The sequence below is a fragment of the Filicampus tigris genome, chromosome 8 (assembly GCF_054856515.1).
Source record: "Filicampus tigris isolate MCC_2025a chromosome 8, RoL_Ftig_1.0, whole genome shotgun sequence".
NCBI classification, from domain to species: Eukaryota; Metazoa; Chordata; class Actinopteri; order Syngnathiformes; family Syngnathidae; genus Filicampus; species Filicampus tigris.
Window position 1 is genome coordinate 13,001,819 of NC_141224.1, and position 17,731 is coordinate 13,019,549.

The 17,731-nt window shown below is 39.6% G+C and overlaps 1 protein-coding gene across 6 annotated transcripts in view; it reads right to left on the reverse strand.

Moving 5' to 3' along the window:
• hivep3b (HIVEP zinc finger 3b) overlaps nucleotides 1-17,731 on the reverse strand; it is a 58,927-nt gene that overhangs the window by 20,189 nt on the left and 21,007 nt on the right. The window contains exon 1 of one of the 6 annotated variants that reach the window (XM_086037072.1): nucleotides 2,227-2,327. The exons of the other annotated variants lie outside the window; for them this stretch is intronic. The gene's annotated coding sequence lies outside the window, so the exon portion shown is untranslated. Of the gene's footprint in view, nucleotides 1-2,226; nucleotides 2,328-17,731 lie in introns of those variants that run through there. 6 annotated transcript variants of the gene reach the window in all.

Genomic DNA, 17,731 nt, shown 5'->3' on the forward strand with positions numbered 1-17,731 from the left:
CTTGCCCTCTGCTTGGACTGACAAGCTGGCATGACCTTTGACATCCAACACTTCTTTAAATGACAGCTGGTTGATGTCAATGAAGAAGAGGACGTACACAAGTAGTACTGTCCGGACAAATGCAACATAGAACGTGAGGGTGCCATCCCATGAAGCGTTCAATCAAAAGCAGAGCATCACAAGATTTCCAGCAACTCAAGAAAAGCAAGGGTGGGTCGAAGAGAAAATCTAAAAGACTAAAGCAGATGTCGAACGTGAGCATAGAAACTCTCACTCGCTCGGGGATGCCACTTAAGTCAGCAGGTCTCGGCGGACACCAGCTGAGGAAACAAAACATACCGGAGCCCACAGTCACTCTCTACACGCTCGGCACAAGACGCTTGGGATCACAGAGGCTTACAAGGAGGATTTCCCAATCCTTTGATAAGAGCAAAAGTTCAACTTTGTTGCACTGGTCAGCTTGTTAGAGTTTTTAAATATTCCTGAAAACAGACAAAATGCTAATTTGGTGACATTTTTAAATGACAAAATATTAAATACTGTATAAATAAATAATTAATATAAAATGAGATTTTAAAAAAACTCTTAATTTAATAATAGATTCTCTGTTTTCCTACAACCAACAGAATATTACCGGTACCCTCAACCTACACAATGGATCTGACTCATTTATCTTTGTATAATAAACATTTCGTAACATGAATTAATAAAAGTAAAACAAACTTTCACCCACATCAATAATACCAAATTGAGGTAGTTCTCTTCAATTGCTTAGTGCAGTGTTTCCCAACCTTTATTGAGCCAAGTCACATACTTGACATTTGAAAATCAAGGCACATCTGCAAGGCAAGGACAGCAAACGTAGCTTATTAAAATTAAAAAAAGAATGTACACAACCAAAAGACTCTTAAAGTAAAGGGAAAAAAATGAAAAGTAGTTTTCTGAAATTACTAAAAGACCGTTGAGTCAATTTGATTTTAAAAATGCCCAAAAGACCTTAACCAAAGAAATGGAAAAAAGCATTTTCAACCTGGATTTAAGAGCATTTATATTGGGGCTGACTTCACTTCTGTTGACAACGTATTCCATTTGCATGCAGCATAACAGCTAAATGTCGGTTCACCATGTTTGCTTTGAAACCTGGGCTCCACTAATACACCCGAGTGTGCAGATCTCAGAGCTCCGACTGGATTTACATTCAATTGGCATTTCCTTAATGTATTGAGGACCTAAACCATTCAGTGATTCATAGACCAGTAGCAGAGTTTTAATATCAATTCTACAGCTGACTGGAAGCCAGTGTCGGCTTTAGGCAACATACCACCAAACAAAAAGTCACAAAAAGTGGATGCATTGATTAATTATTAACCTTCATCTAATGGTAGGGCATTTCATTGTTCTGCCAGTCAATATACATCCCTGGCATTGATAGATGAACAAAGATAACAAATATATGAAATTGTTCTGCCAGTCAATATACATCCCTGGCATTGATAGATGAACAAAGATAACAAATATATGAAAATTGTCAGGACAGTTAAGTAACATTTGATCATTTCCTGCCATGCACCTGATGATCTCTACGGTGCCACGGGACACTCGTTGTGAATTACTGGCCTAGTGGTTAGTGTAATATTGTAAGTTAGAGAAAGTGAACAGGAAACAGAGTATTTTTCTGCAACTGATAAGAAAACAGAAAAGTGTTCAATTTTGGTGCAAGTTGTTCCCCTCCGGTCCTGCCGGTGGCAGAAATGTACATTCCATATGAGTTTGCTAACTGCCAAATAAATAAAGTTGGAAAAGGATGCGAATGACCATGATGATAAATGAAAAGAAATGAAAAATTTAGCATGCGCATCAAAATTTTATGGGTTCTCCCTCGGTCAATATCACACCCCTCCTCTAAGTTTGATGAAATTCGGTTAAGAAGTTTTTGGGTAATCTCATGCACACGCACGTACACAAATAGAAACCCACGCGACCAAAAACATTCCCTTCAGCGGAGGAAAAAAAAAAAAAATCCATGAAATGTTTACACAGTCGCCAACAGTTGCAATGCACTTACCAAATTAGTCATTTAACTTATCTGACAGGTAGTGACGAAGCAAGGAGAAAAAAAGCGAAGCGAGTCTGAGCACTGTGAGGAAGGCAAAGATGGATTTAAATGAGACAGAGCGAAAGGGGAGGGTGTCTCTGAGACAGACAGAGAGACAGAGTTGAGATTACCTGACAGAGCAGTCTGGTCTTCCCCCTCAGAGACGCTTCACAGGCTCTGTGAGACAAGCATGGAGAGCCAGAGAGTGAGAGCGGATATGACTGCTTGAGTGGGTGTGTTGCCGAGAGAGGCAGAGAGGGTGGGGGTGAGGTAAAAACAGAGTGATGGAGGGTGGGGGGGGGATTGGGGGGGGGACACCAAATGAATGTTTCCACTGTACTGTATAAACGTTCGGAGAGGAGGTGGAAAGGCGCGGTAGGAAATCGAGTGCAATTGATATTCGTACAGTCAAAAGTAAAAATCCTCCTAATCGTCATTATCGCTTCAAAACACATTTTTGGGGTGACATACCAGAAAAGTGAAACAAAAAGCACACGCCGCGACGTGATAAGATGAATGTCTGTCGTTCTTTCTTTAACTTGCACACACGTTCATTGGCCAAAGCAGAGATTACAAAATGCAATATTTTTACCAAGCATTATGGCTCTGTTGTGTTCCGTACAGGACACATCTGTTATTATTTCCACTGTAAATGGTTCCAAAATATGCCATCTGGTTTGTCGACGCACAACAGGGTACTCAAGTGGAGAATGGAGCTTGACTCAATCCGTCCGTTTGAACACACTTAAGAAAACTAAACTATTCCATTGAATCCAAGCTTTTAAAATGCAAGTGAACACCTTTATCTGACATTGTTTGACCTCCTAAGAGTTGGATTAACACACTCACGACTACCTTTGGAAAAAGAATTCCAATCCCATGTATACAGTATTACATCAAAAATACTGTATTATAGTATCTGTGTGTTTTAGAGTGCTGCCTTTAAGAGGCGGGGCCTGGTGGGGTGGTATGTGACATCATCTGAAGGGAGGTAGGCCAGATGGCTTAATCTATGTAGAGTTTTACCATACGCATCAGTGATTGGGGTTCTCCTTTCCCACATGCGTGGCCATTACAGATTTTCACAATATGGCAGGGATTTCTGGGATTGTAGATGCGTTCCACAAAAAACCCACAATGTAGCGGGGGAACACTGTAATTGGATCAAAGTGGAAAAAGTTTCATTTACTAACCAGCGAGTTAGACACAGATGCTGATGTGTCCATGCTGATGTCACCCTATCTACAAAGTACATAGCTGACACAGCCATCACCGTCCCACCTACACAAAAGTCAGATCAGGGTTTTCTGCGATTTGGAAACGTGGCAACACCGCGGGCCATCTTGCTATATCTTCTTATCATAGAGGTCGGTGAGGGAAAAAGTCTGCACGAGTGATGAACCTTGTGCCTATATGTGTCATTTACGTATATCTTCCAGTTCCTGCCGGAGCAGTGCATCTGTAAATGAATTCCAGAGTGTCATCCATTCAAGCGAGCCCCCGCATTACGCAGCAGCGAGGCTGGGCCTATCAACTGTGCAACACGAGAGAGAGCGAGAGGGAGAGACACGGACAGCGAAAGCGAGAATTGAGAATGAACGCAGCTCCTGCTGTTCCATAGAGCGTTGCCTCACTGGCAGAGTACAGGAAGTGTGACTCACAGGCTCTAAAATAAACACGCTCAGAGAGCGACGAGCCGCCACATAGAACGGGCTTATCAGAAAGGAGGCGGGAGGGAACACAGAGGCTCACTACACAGGCCAGCAACACATGGACGCCTGGTGGGTTGACGGGATGAGTCACAAGGAGGAGCTGCTTAATGACAGTTCTTTTGCCTGCTTGCTTCATCAAAATATGTATGCAGGGCTGAACAATTAATCCAATTCAAATCGACATGGCAGTGTAGAAAAATGCACATTTCAAATTGCAAGAACTGCAGTTTGAGAAAAAAAACGTCTTCATTTCAGTCAGTCGGTAGGCCTTATTATCTGTGTGTATGCATATTTTATTTATGAGTGTCGAGATAACTTCAGTGCGAGAGTACAGGCCACGTGTTTACATATGATTGTTTCATGAAACATGAAAAGTTGAAGTAATAAAGACACAGATTTGTTTGCATATTTGTTGTAATCTGACTGATGCCTTACTGATTTGAGTTTACGTCACACTTGTTTGGTATAATTTTGTGAAGTTGTCATAGTAAATGCTTGAAAGACTGACATTGAAAGTGTTTACTAGGTTGACTATAATTGAAGTACATCTATAAACTAGCTTTCATATGAATTCATGGTGCGGTTGCCTTTTTTCAGCGTAAACCTAAGGTATGATACCAAAACATTTAGGTATAAGAAATTGTTTATTGTATAAATTGTAATACAGATGACAGTATTTTATATATATAAGCCGCTACTTTTTCCCCACGCTTTGAATCATGCGCCTTTTAATGTGTTAATTTATGAATTTTTACTGATGATCTTCAAAATGACAATAGATTTACCCATAATCTCGTCACATCTGGCCAATGAAATTACCAAACACATCATAGTTGACCAATGAAGCTGTCCAAGTCATACTGGGTATTTGTCAGCTATTTGTGGTTGGAGTGTGGATAGCGGTGCACACGGCTGTGTAAGGAGCAATTGAGCGTGAGAATAAACATATTGAGTTTAGTTTTATGAGCATAGGGAACGAGTGCCATAAATACAGCCATCTCTGCAGTTTGACCTCAGTCTAAGATCGTCAGCCGATTTACTTTGTGCTAGACGAGAGACTAGAGAGTTCTCTGCTATTGTACAACTAGCAGAGGTGGGTAATCCAGGTCCAGAAAGTAAAAACCCTGCCACAGTTTGGCTTTAGCCACAGGTGCTTCTAATCAACTGAGCTCATTTACCTGCCGGTTGAGTAGAAGCACCTGTGGCTAAAGCCAAATCGTGGCAGGGTTTTAACTTTCTGGACCTTAATTACCCACCTCTGATAATTAGCTGTATTCGGCATTGTTTGGAGGGAAAACAATATCTACCAGTGTTTAAGGTAAATTAAAATTTAAAAAACTCCATTTGTGTGAGCTCTTTCTTGGCAAATATCCCATCTTATAACTTGGAGACCCACAGCTATTAATATGAAGTGGCCAATGTATGTTCAAATTAGTTTTATGGCTAATTAATTAGATGCGTTTTGGAATCCGGAAATTATGGTAATATAAAAAAAACAGGGCTTTTCGTGGACCTTCAAAAAATAAGCGCATATGAAATCACAATCACAATATTAAGGGAAAAAAAAAACATCGCATTTAGATATTTTTCAAAATCGTGAAGCCATAATAATAAATCTGATATTGGTTATTATAATACAGACGAATATATGGTTTGTGTTTGTTGAGGGACTAGCACTAACCCTTAAATCGTAATTTGTTTTTCAAAATCATTCAGCCCAACTTCTATGCTACTTTGTCTTTTGATGGTCCCCTTTTTGGTTTGACACTTTGGGTCCTCTCATTTGTTCCAGGTCGACTCAATAGGAGCGTTGTTTCGACCCTCGTGCCGCCCCGATGTGATACTTTGCTGCACGAGGGCTTCGTATTGTATTGGAGTGAATGCGCTCATTGTCATCCTTTGCAGCACCACACCTTCAATACAGTACCTCCCAGTGAGGGACCTTCACCCATCTGTAGCCGCATTGTCTTTTTGTACTAGATCAGGGGTAAAAAAAAAATGTTTTCATCACAGGCCACATCAGTTATGGTTACCCTCAGGCCAATAATAATAGGGGAACCACATAAATGTACTGTATAATAGGTATTGGTGTAATGGTTTGGGCCCGACTGATTAATCGGTCGGCCGATTAAATTGGGCGGCTGATTAAATCGGCCGATTATGGCCCTTCAAAAATCGGCCAAAGTCATTGGCCTTGCTGCCAATTATTTTGACCTTGATTTGAACGTATTCTAACCATTTACAGCAGTTGTACACAAGTGACACTGGTCTCATTTACTACACATAAATCTATATCATAACCTCGTATCCCTAAATACTGAATAAATAATTAAATTTGTTGGACGTGTCAATCAAAACAAAGCAAAACTGAATTTTTACAAGCAATGCTTAAGTTAGCAATGCAGGTTGTGCAAGGAATTTACCTGAATGTCACTAGTTTACACACAAACTAAAGTTAGGTTTGTTTTAAAAAAAAACATATATATATAAATATAAAATATAAAATAATAACAGTACAACATAAATCAAACATAAATGTATTAAATATATACACATTCAACTACTGGTAATGCAAACAGGCATGCAAAGCAAAACAATAAAAAAGTGAATGTAAATAACCTGGATTTATTCAATCCACCTAAATTACTGTACCTACTGTCGTATTAGTGTTTTGGATGTGTGCCTTTAGTGGATGTAGCATATTAAGTGAGCTAGACTTGACTGGTTAGTGTATGTGTAAAAGTCTGGGCGGGAGTTTTCACCCACTGCAGCTCCAGCGAAATTGAACTCATTCACTGCCAATGACAAATTTACTTGTCTTTTCACAGTCCAGCCATTCAATCCCAGGAATTGATTTATATTTTTTTTCAAATTTTTTCAAACATTAAGATAAAAGAGAGTCCGGCAGTGAATGAGTTAATAACGATCAAAAGGAAACATCAGCATCGCTCAATCATATTAGATCATTTCCCCTGCATTTAAATATTATTATTTTAATGACAAATTTTAAACTGAAGCAAAAAAAGGAAAAAACAACTTTTCCAAGCAGCATAAAATGACATGTAGGGCCAAATCTGAGTTTGACACTGCAAGGTTGCTCAGCATTCAATATTCAGCAAGGCTACAGATGGCTGTGAGGTGTTAATACAGCTGAAAACAACAACAACAAAAAACATACGTAACAAATTCACGAGTCTTACACTATGCAATTACGGCAACATCTCAAATACGACAAATCGTTTAATGCTGTTTGGTGCAACCGTGAGTTGTCGTCTTTCACCAAATGAAGGGATAACACATTTATAGGCACTCGCACAGATGATATATTTAGGGGACATTTGTGCCATAAATTGCAGACACAGACAGCAAAATGTGCAAATATGGGAGGCCTCATAGAGGGGTGCCTCTGTTCGGTTCCGAGGCCAGATTATTTCAGATGTGTGGCATTCCAGTAAATTGATGTGCTCTGTCCATATGCCTGTGGTGTTGTGACAGAAACACGATCTATTTAAAGAGGGAGCGAGCCCACCTAGTGTACAAAAGCTACTGTGGCCAGCTATTACTCAAAACGCATGCATTTGGAAAATAACAGGAAGAAGAAGCCATTTGTATCTCAAGCAGGCTGAGTGGTCTTCTGACGTCAACTTTCTTCTTTTAATATATTGACTTCATTCTAGCACCATGGCGACTTTATTCATCCATTTAACGGCTTTCTTCATTTTGGTTTTACTGCGACTGTAGTGAAACTATGAAATAATAACTTTACCGAGATGAAAACACCAAAGACGTTGTTTTGGTTTTTTTCCCTTTTATAGTGAGTAAGAATATATTAAAATAAACACATTGTTAGCAATTTTGTTAAGATTTGTTAGAGTCACACCTATTTGAGGACACGCCATTCTCTGCGGTTCTGGACTCAAGTGTGTGTTAATTGTTCCTAACGACGAAAGAGGGAAGGTTTTCAACATTCAATACAGACAGGCTACGTTTATGCAAGCTTTGTTTCTTGGCAGTTCCAAAGGTTTTCTAAAAAACAGTTGTCAACATGTTTCCCTTTAAAAAAAATGTGAAAAACGCTGTAACATGCATTTTGGGCCAATTGCTGCCAATGAGACTTTGTAAAGAAACACTACACACCTGTGTTCCTCCTACGTTCTCAGAAGAAAACATATTTTAAATGCCCTTCATTGTACCATATTCGAATGAAGAATTTGATACGCAACTCAAACGCTTTGAATGTGACAAGAGCGCGCAATTATTTGTGTCGTAAGAAACTAAGAGGCCACTAATAAATGAAGAAATGAATGCTGCTCGAAAAATCTGGGTTGTTATGACACAGTTAGAAAAAGCCACATTCGGTGTTCCCATTCCTTTCCTATTCAGATTGAAGTACTGCAATCGGCTCCCCAAGAAGAGTGCCAAAAAGTCATACAGATGAACAAATAAACAACACATACAACATAGAAAATCAAACACCTCTAGATCGTAATTAAGTAAGAGAAATCATCAGTTAGTTGAAATCCATGCATGAGCATAGCACACCATATCAAATTCCAACGCGCACTACAGTTCAGTTCGATTCACCACAGGACAGGGTTGGTAAACATTGGTTTTTGTTTAACCATTATGCAATTGTGAGGTGTGGCAATATCTTTGTTAATTAAAGGTAATCAAACAGTTTAAAATCATAGCGGCGTAACAATGTGTAATTTGCCAAAGAATTCCAAAAGGAGTCTAAACAAGGCACAGTGCAGTGTCTTGTTTTCATCCGGCAAGATTTTCACGTACAATATTTTGCTAAATTCTGGTATAGTTCATGTCATGATCTGTGTTTGATGATTATGGCATTGTTTTGAAGAGATTTAATTAAGTTTCAGCTTGTCTTGTTTCGCTATGTCCCTTGTCCATGTTTGGTTTGCTCGTTAGCTTTTTGTTTTTCCACCCTGTTCCACCCTGTACCTGCTCCCTCCACTTCTCCACTTCCCTCCATGTCTTGTCCAGGTGTGCCTCGCTGTCTCATCAATTTGTTTGTATTTACCTCCCTGCTTTCTTTCATCCAAATCTGAAATAAGCAGAGGTCGACTGTAGGGATGTAACAAAAACCCGTTTGAACCGGAAAAACGTTTTTTTTTATTTAAAAAGTGCGAGTGCATCGAATCAAACCGAATCGTTTCACTTTGAAATGTATCGAGATACGTATCGAATCTCCTTTTATCGGAGCGATATATCTTGGAAGGAAATGGCACATTTACCGTACTGACAAATTCATTCAAAACGAATTACATCATACAATATCGAACGGAGCCATACTACTGTATAGGAATCGAATCGCAATCTCGCTGTGTCAAACCGAACCGAATCATTCCACTTTCAAATCGAACCGTCCTTGAATCGTTTCGCACCTAACATATCAAAAAACGCATTGACTCATCCTTTGTAGGGACACCCCTCGCCGATTGGCATCCCGGAGCAAACTGTGTTGTGAGAATGGAAACGCTAAAACGACATACTGCACCAGAATGAAGTGAGCTGTAGTACTTGGCGTGTTTTGAGAGAAGAGGCCTTACACATGCAACCAAGCTGCCAGCTAATGGAGTGGAGCCGGGTCCTCTTTTGTTAATGCAGATCGATTTGTGTCCTCAGCAGATGTGATATCTGATATAGCAAAACACTGAGAGAGTGACGACCCTCTGTTTCACTTGCCATCGTTTGTGTTTGGTGACGACCCTCTGTTTCACTTGCCATCTTTTTTTTTTCAACCCGACTCCCTTTTACTATTTCAGTCTGTTCTACCCATTCACAGTACATCATGATTACAGCCGCCGTCACATGACATTGTCTTAACGTACGCACTGAAGGAAAAGCACTTGCAGACCTAATACAAGGAAACCCTGTGGTCCCTGTGGTTTTTTACAGTCCTTGGCTGGTATATCAAGACAATTCATGCAATGAGCATCTTGCAATGAAGATGAAACCCGAAATTAGACCATTTAAAGAGAGACATTGTCATAAGATGTCCTGCCTGCGCCCACAAGTCTCACAGATGGATGTGAATGTGAAGCTTGAAAGAGTAACGTCACCCACACAGTTCACTGTGGCTGACGGTCGGCTGTTTTAAATTCATTCTCTCAGTCATGGTACCTGTTTGGTTTTGACAGAGGTACGTGTTCCACTAACTACCATTGTAGTTCAAAAATGAAAACAACTGATTTGGAAAAAAAAAAAAAAAGACTTTTTTCCTCAGTGCTACTTCCTCATTTGCAACAGCTGTGCCAAAGTACAGGAGGAAACACTGCACTGCTGTGGCACTTTGCATGACCCGCTGCCTTGCCTAATCTGCACATTTTAGTAACCGGCGACCAGGTTAATTGGACCTGTCAAGTCAGGGCTGTTGGTGCTTTTAGCAGCGCCCACACAAACACAGACACGGGAAAGAGTCAACAGGTGGAATCTCGGCCGAGCTACGTTCAAACAGTTGACCTGGCCACAGAATGTATCAACACTAGCCACTCTACACCTCCCTCACTCTGGCCGGAGGAGGAGGAGCTTCTCAAGGCCAAGTCCGCCCGTGTAATGGCTTACCCTCTGTGACAAACCACTCCATTCAGCCTACATGTCAGTTTACAGTTTACTCTCACGTCGCCTACGTGTGCCCCCACTGGCCTTTTTGCTCGATGCCACGCTGCACCAGACACTCACAGGACACTGCGCAGTCAGCCCTCTACTTTACAGCACATATACCAACACTGTGGGAAAAAAACTCCCCTGTTTATGTGTGCCCATAAAATGCAGAGGTGTGTGTGAATATTTGAGAGTTGGAAAGCATTCTTGACAATAACAGGATGGGTGAAAATACTGCATGGGATCGGAAAAACTGTGAGAGATGCATTGCGGTCCTCTCGTGGGTTCAGTACGTCCTACCAGTTATGAGACTTCAGAAAATGTAGCCTGATTACACATCAGAATGAGGTGCATCTCAAATCATGTCCTTGACAACTAATGAAACTAATGTCCTTGACCTCTGATTTCAAAATAATTATTTGTGTGGATGTAATTAGGGATGTAACAATTCATAAAAAAATGTATTTAAAATCGATTTAAACTCTTTAAAATAGGCATCAATGTGAAAGAATAAAATAATCGATATCGAAATTTTGATCACAAAAGGATTTTTAATGATAACAGTCAAATTTATTGTACATGTATTCATTTTCATGTTTCATTCTTCACTAACAAAGCACTGATGACAAGACAAAAATGTAGTTAAACAGTCAAAATGATTAGTTCATTTTACATTTTTTTGTAGTTACAAAAAGTTATTGTTTGTAACAAGGACAAAATGCAGATGTTAAAATAAAAATAATTTTTGGTGATAAAATTAGTCATTCATGTTGTTTCAAAATAGTTTTTAAAAATTGAATCGAAATCGGGAACTGAAAATCAAAAATCGAATTGAATAGGGGCGTGAGTGAATCGTTACATCCTTACATATAATAATATAAGGTGATTGTGTCACAACAGCCTTTTGACGGAAACGTAACTATGACACGGCCGGTGGCAAAAATGAGTTTGACTCCTAGATTGCATTCCAAAATACCTCACCCACTCAGATTAACGATAAATCCACTGAAGGCTGGATGAGAACAAACATGTAAAAGCATCCCGCTAAACTTGACAATAACAACAGAATACCAAACAAATTGCACTGTAAAAACAAGGTGGAGCTGGATTACAATGATGATCGGTATCTGCTGCCTGGTAACAAGGGTAAACAAAACAAGTTCAGTTGGAGTCATGATTTTTTTTAATAACTTAAAATAAGGCACCCAAAAACAGCACAGATTCCTGACTCGATTTTACTTCAAGCTTGACCCATACTGCCAACCAACTGGCCCACTTTTGGGTTGCTAGAAAGAGGAAAAGAAAAACCAAGTCAGGCTCTACCCATCGATGGGAGGCGCAGATAACTCGCCGCTTGTGAAGACGGCACCTTCTTGGAAACACGCACTGCCACAATCTGATTGTGCATGAACATGAATGACACAATAATCATACATTGTCAGAACCTCCTGGCACGGTTATCGAGCCAGAAGGCCCTGAGGGCCACATGACCCCGGGTAGGGGAATTATCGTTGCATTCCTGCAGCTGTCGTCACAACATGAAACCACAGTGAGGAGAAACCCGACCCTTCTCCTGACCGTCTACCGCTCCTCCCTGCGGGCACACCTCCTCTGAACAGCAGCATCATCCACCCAGTGCCGTCTGATCATTTCTAAGAAAAGACCTCCTTAGCATAGGGATGGTGTTCAAAGAAGCGAAGTGTAGGAATGCAGTGAGACGACAAGCGAGCGTGAGGACAATAGAGAATGTGAGACAGTGCAGTGATGTAGTATAAGTGGCGAGGGCCATTGATTTCCTTTTACACCTTGCGCGGATATGCATGCCTTGTATCTGTGAACTGCACCGTCACTAGCTTTCCTGTAAGGAGACACACACAAACACAGGCGCACAATCATTGCATCTGAGCAATTGGTTATTTGATATTCCAGCAGTCGCATTGTTCACTGTGGGAAGTAATTTGCTTCCACACACATCCTAAGATGAGGTAAATTGACCTCCTTGCAGCAGGGAGCCCAAATAATCAACAGCAGACAAAAACAACCTCTTATATAACACTACCTGGTCATTTCCAGTGAAATAATTAATCTGATTACATCTGTGTCAGGTAATGAGACAAATGGTCATTTAGGCCACTACATTCACCACACCCGTCGCGGGTTTGGGCGGCCCATAGGGGACGTGTGCCTGCCCACCGAATTGCTTGTGCCCCCCAACTCGAGGCATGGATCACTCAAAATGAACCAACATTTTTGAATGGATGTCAAGCCGTTTTTAATTTACACCAAAAAGTTTGACATTCTGTACATGGCCACAAACACAATGGTAATGGGAAAAATAGTTTTGTATAGTTAAGGTAAATTTGAAAGCATATGTTGACAACAGTATTACCAGAGGTGGGCAGTCCGTCCCTGGGCCGGACCGGCCGGATGCCCATTTTATATATGGATATATGGATGTTTCATTCACTTACAAGTCTTACACATATATTAATATATGAACGCTTACACTGATACTAAGCAGAAAAACAAACAGTCCAATATACAGTACAAGCAAATAAAGCTAATTCTTCCTGCCAGCAGTTTTAACTTTGCGTATTGTGGTCTGGCGAATGTCAACAGTTCGCCATAAAATCAGATCAAGCCGTTTGCTGTTTATAGAAAGAGATGTTCTTGTCCAGGTATGTGTCAATAAAGCCTAAATCTATAACAAACAGTGCAAGTAAAAATATTTCCTGTAAGTCTATTCCTATAATGTAAATTGAAATGTGACCACACAAATGGAAGCGCCGTGAGAGTCCGTTTAAATAACCAAGTAAAAACGGGAAACAAAATCATGTACAGAGACAATATAGTCAAAAGGATCCCCCTTCTTATGGCCCCACAATATGTATGCCAGGCCAGTGCTTGGCGGACACCTACTCCTTGTCCTACTGGGGTATTGAATACAGTTTGTTGGTATATGTCGTTGTTGTCCAATCACATGTTTAGGTTTCTTTTTTCTTCCCCAGAAACAATAAAAAATTGCTATATAGCAAAATATTTCATAAAAATAAACTAGACAAAACCACAATTGCATGTTGTAAGGTTGTTTAATGTTTTCAAATGTTAAAGTGATCTTGTCTGGAATGTCTTTGTCCGAGCAAGTGAACATATAATGAGGTGTTTGTTTTCGTCTCAGTTTGTATTGAAGTGCAGCATGATAATACCACGTTTTTTACAAAGCACATGATGTAATTAAAGTTTTGCAATGCTATTGGACACAGAATAAAAAAAATCACAATTTAGTGGTTAATTTTTCACCAAATCATATCAAACTTGTTTAAGCAAAACTTTTAATGTAAATCATCTGCTCAAAACGTTAAGTTTAATATGAAGTTTTAAGTGTACAACAGGGCATCCTTGATGTTTAAAATGTGTCTATGCTAGACACAGTATTGGTACCCTAAACTTATACTTTGCTGCAGTTTTTTTTGGCTTGTTTTGATTAAGTTTTTTTTCAGAGTTTTTTCAAACTCTGGAAGCCTTGTGGTCCACCATTGCTGTTTTGGATTCTTCACTCATACTCGCCAACACAAAACAGTTCGCAAACAGCACCTGCATTTCAAAACTTGTATGGAAATAACTGACATTTTTAAAACATCCACTTTGACTTTTTCCAAACTGCTTTTGTGGAACAACGGTAGTTCTTTTCAGTTCAAAAATGCCATAAGTGTACACTTAATAGCAGTGTTGCTATTAAAGACAAAAACGTTTAAGAAAAAGGAGAACCTTGGTAGTCTCCAGTTGAGATGGACATTATAAATCCATACAATTCAAACATGCAGAGGGCAGAGGTAATTCAGATCCAACTACTTTGAACCCTAGAGAGGTGGCAGAAATACAGAAAAACATAGATCTCAATAGCATATTCTGCTTTTTAGACTTTGCCTATGCTGAACAAAGAGAAGTTGAACAAACCTACATCTTTTTTCCAATTGGAATACATTTTGTTCATTCATTATTTTAACCGCTTATCCTGCGCAGGTGAGTTGGGGCCTATCTCACTTCACTTTATGTGAGAGGTGGGGTACACCAGTACTTCCTGGATTGGTCACTAATCAATCCAAGGTCACACACAGAGATTCAGAACTCAGAAATACAAAGCATATATTCCACATACCACCCAGAAGAAAACTGTCATCATAGTGTTTAGTAAAATTTATATAAAACAATAAACTAAAAATTTTCAATGAGTCCTCATTTGATCGTTAAATTTGTACAACTAGGAAATATAATCCAAGGCCCTCATCTCAAAAGAGTTCAATATCAACATAGAGTGGGGCTGGGCGATTATGGAAAAAATAATAATCACAATTATTTTGATTGCTATTGAAATCACGTTTAATAAAAACGATTATTCATTGATTTCGAAACGTAGTGTTTACTAAACTACCAAAACTCAACTACTCAAAACTACAATCGTATCCTCATGCCCATTCATCCCTGTACGTTGAACACTTAATTCTTGAACATTTTCATTTTTTGGCAGGTACAAAATGACCGTGTAAATTTAATGTGAAATTCAAGCCTCTTGCGTTTTCATTATGCTGCAGCCACAGATTTGTTCCATTGCATCATTGCATACATTCAAACCATGAATAAGCATCTCCCTTAACTATTGATCAAATGTATTTCTACCTTATTTTGCTGTTCTATTTTTATTTTCACAAGTCTTGGGATTTACTGGACTAATCTGGGACCTCAGGTGCTTTATCATGTCGTATGTTGGTACGACAATAAAAATTCCTTGAATCCTTGAAAACTCACCTTTAAATATAACATGACGGAATAATCCGAAAACACATTAGTAACAAAGTAAAATAAGAATATACAAAAATAAAATCAATAAAAAACAAGAAATAAAGAAATACCGGTTGTTCCTGCTACGTGCACGTTGGCCTCTTAGGGGCAGTGTGGTGCCGTGAATGCTTGGAGTACATACAATGTGATGAGAGGAGTAGAACAAGAAAGTTGCGATTGCGATTAATATAGCACGTTTTTCGTAGATTCTGAAGAATATGTCCTTTGAGAATTATTATATTACCTGTCTGTATGTGTTGCTATGGCGATTATGTGTGAATATGAGTTATTTGAAGGAATATCACTCCTGGAATTCAATGCTAATTTTCTGTTAGCATCTCAATGGGGTTTTACATTGGCTTTATGTATGTATTTATGTTATGGCGCAATGTTTTTAAAACGAAGCATGTCTTGAATTTAAATATTCAATGTGTATAAGTAAATATTTTTGTTGTCTAGTTTAACAGTAGACACCAACTGGGTTGTCGTTAAACAGCTTCAGGCATGCTCACATATACGTCATACCCTTGCTGCACAAGCAACATGGTGCATTCGTGGTATTTTCACGTCGGGATCTTGCAACTGCACCATTTGGCAGATCATGAGAATCCAAAATCTAAATCACAACTACATTTTCATTAATAGCCCAGTCCTAAGATTGAGTCAACATCTACAGTTAATTGTGAAAATTGGAATTTGAATCTCAAATGATCATTCAGACTAAGAGGAAGGTGTAACTGGTATGATCTTAAATGTAAAGCTTAGTCATACTTCGTGGTATAAAGTACTAATGTGTGACAACTGACTAACCAGCAGATCTCTTTCCCTCTGTAAGTAAGCCTCATCGAATAATTGCTTAAGATTTCCTACAGTGCATCACCGAAAACCTGACAAAACACATTGAAGTCATTTGGAGGAAGCCACAGACAAAATTGACAGCAGTCTAAGTGCGAATAGTTAAAAGATGACTGGTGTTGGATACATAAATAGCCACGCTCGTCCTTGAATTGCAATGTTGCTTCTGAGGAGAGGCACACTTGTGAACAGTCATAAAGGCATGTTTGACAAGACCATCTCGACTGTGGAGATGACAGCGCAGAAAGCAATGCAACACAATGCACACTGTGAAAAAAAACACACTCTGAGGATAATCTGATCACACTGCTGTTGCACAGAAAAGCAATAAAGTGTGAATTAGAAAGGTTGGCGGGAGGGAACATTTGCACAAGATATTTTCAGCATAGCAAAGTGCAGGTTCTAAAAAATGTGGCTGCACTTGTGAAACAAACAGAACAAAATGTTCAGGAAGAACCTGCCCTCTTGTCTCATAAATTCCCACCCAGAATGGCACCAACATCTACAGCCAGGGAAGAAAAGGCAACAAGAAAGTAACAGCATCTACTGGATCACACAGAACCCCAAACCAAGGCTTGACATAACAAACGCCAATCTGCCAAATGTGGGTAAATTCCAACTGTGGTTAGTAACAACTCCAACTAGCGACTTTGGCAGGTGCAATGGATCGTCTTTGCTTTGTGACCCGTATGGATTACTGCACTTCTTGGACTATATATCACTCTGGAAACTAACAAATTCAAAAGATGGATAAAGGAGGCCATAGAAATAAGGAGGCGTGGAGACAACACCATCAACAGGGACGTTGGGGCTTAAATCCTCCCACACACCTGGAACACTATCCATCAAAGGCGGTGGTGGGTTGGAGCACAGACTTGGTCGGGGTGGGGAACTTTAGCTTGAAGGTTTCCTGACCGGATCACAGCTGCTTTTAGACAAAGCACACAAGGAAGCGGTGACAGCTCTGACTAAGTCTGGATGAGAGCCAAAACTGTCAGTACGGTAAGAGAATTTTAGCTTTACTGGAAAATAAAATGGTCTAAAAAAAAAAAAAGAAACTTTAAACATATTTAAAAAAAAGACAAGATAATCCCCAATCGTGTTGACGGCAGCGAATAAGTTAACTTTAGCGAACAAGTCCCACTTCTAACTGCGCAAAAGTTTTTCTTTTTAGTTTAAAACGTGTGACGTAAATGCCTCTCACGGTAACAAACAAAGGGACCGTCTACCCATATAGCTTGCTAGTTTAGCATGCAACATCCGCCACAACAAGGATGAACTATTTACAGCACTAAAAAGCATAATAACCGACCAGGATTCTACCTTTGGCCACAATGCAATGCAAGATTCTAGTTAAGATAAGCCATTTTAAACTAAAAAGAAAAACTTTTCCGTAGTTAGAAGCGGACGTTCCGTATGCAACCGGAACTCATTCACTGCGGGAAAACGATTAAGGGACGGGTAATTTTGGGTGCCAGTCCGAGCTCTAATTCTATTGTACACTATTCGCACCTAAGTATAAGCCGCAGGATCAGCCAAACTATGAATAAGGAGTGTAACATAATTCGAAAAATACGGTACTCTCCATGTGCATTTCGGTATGCACATG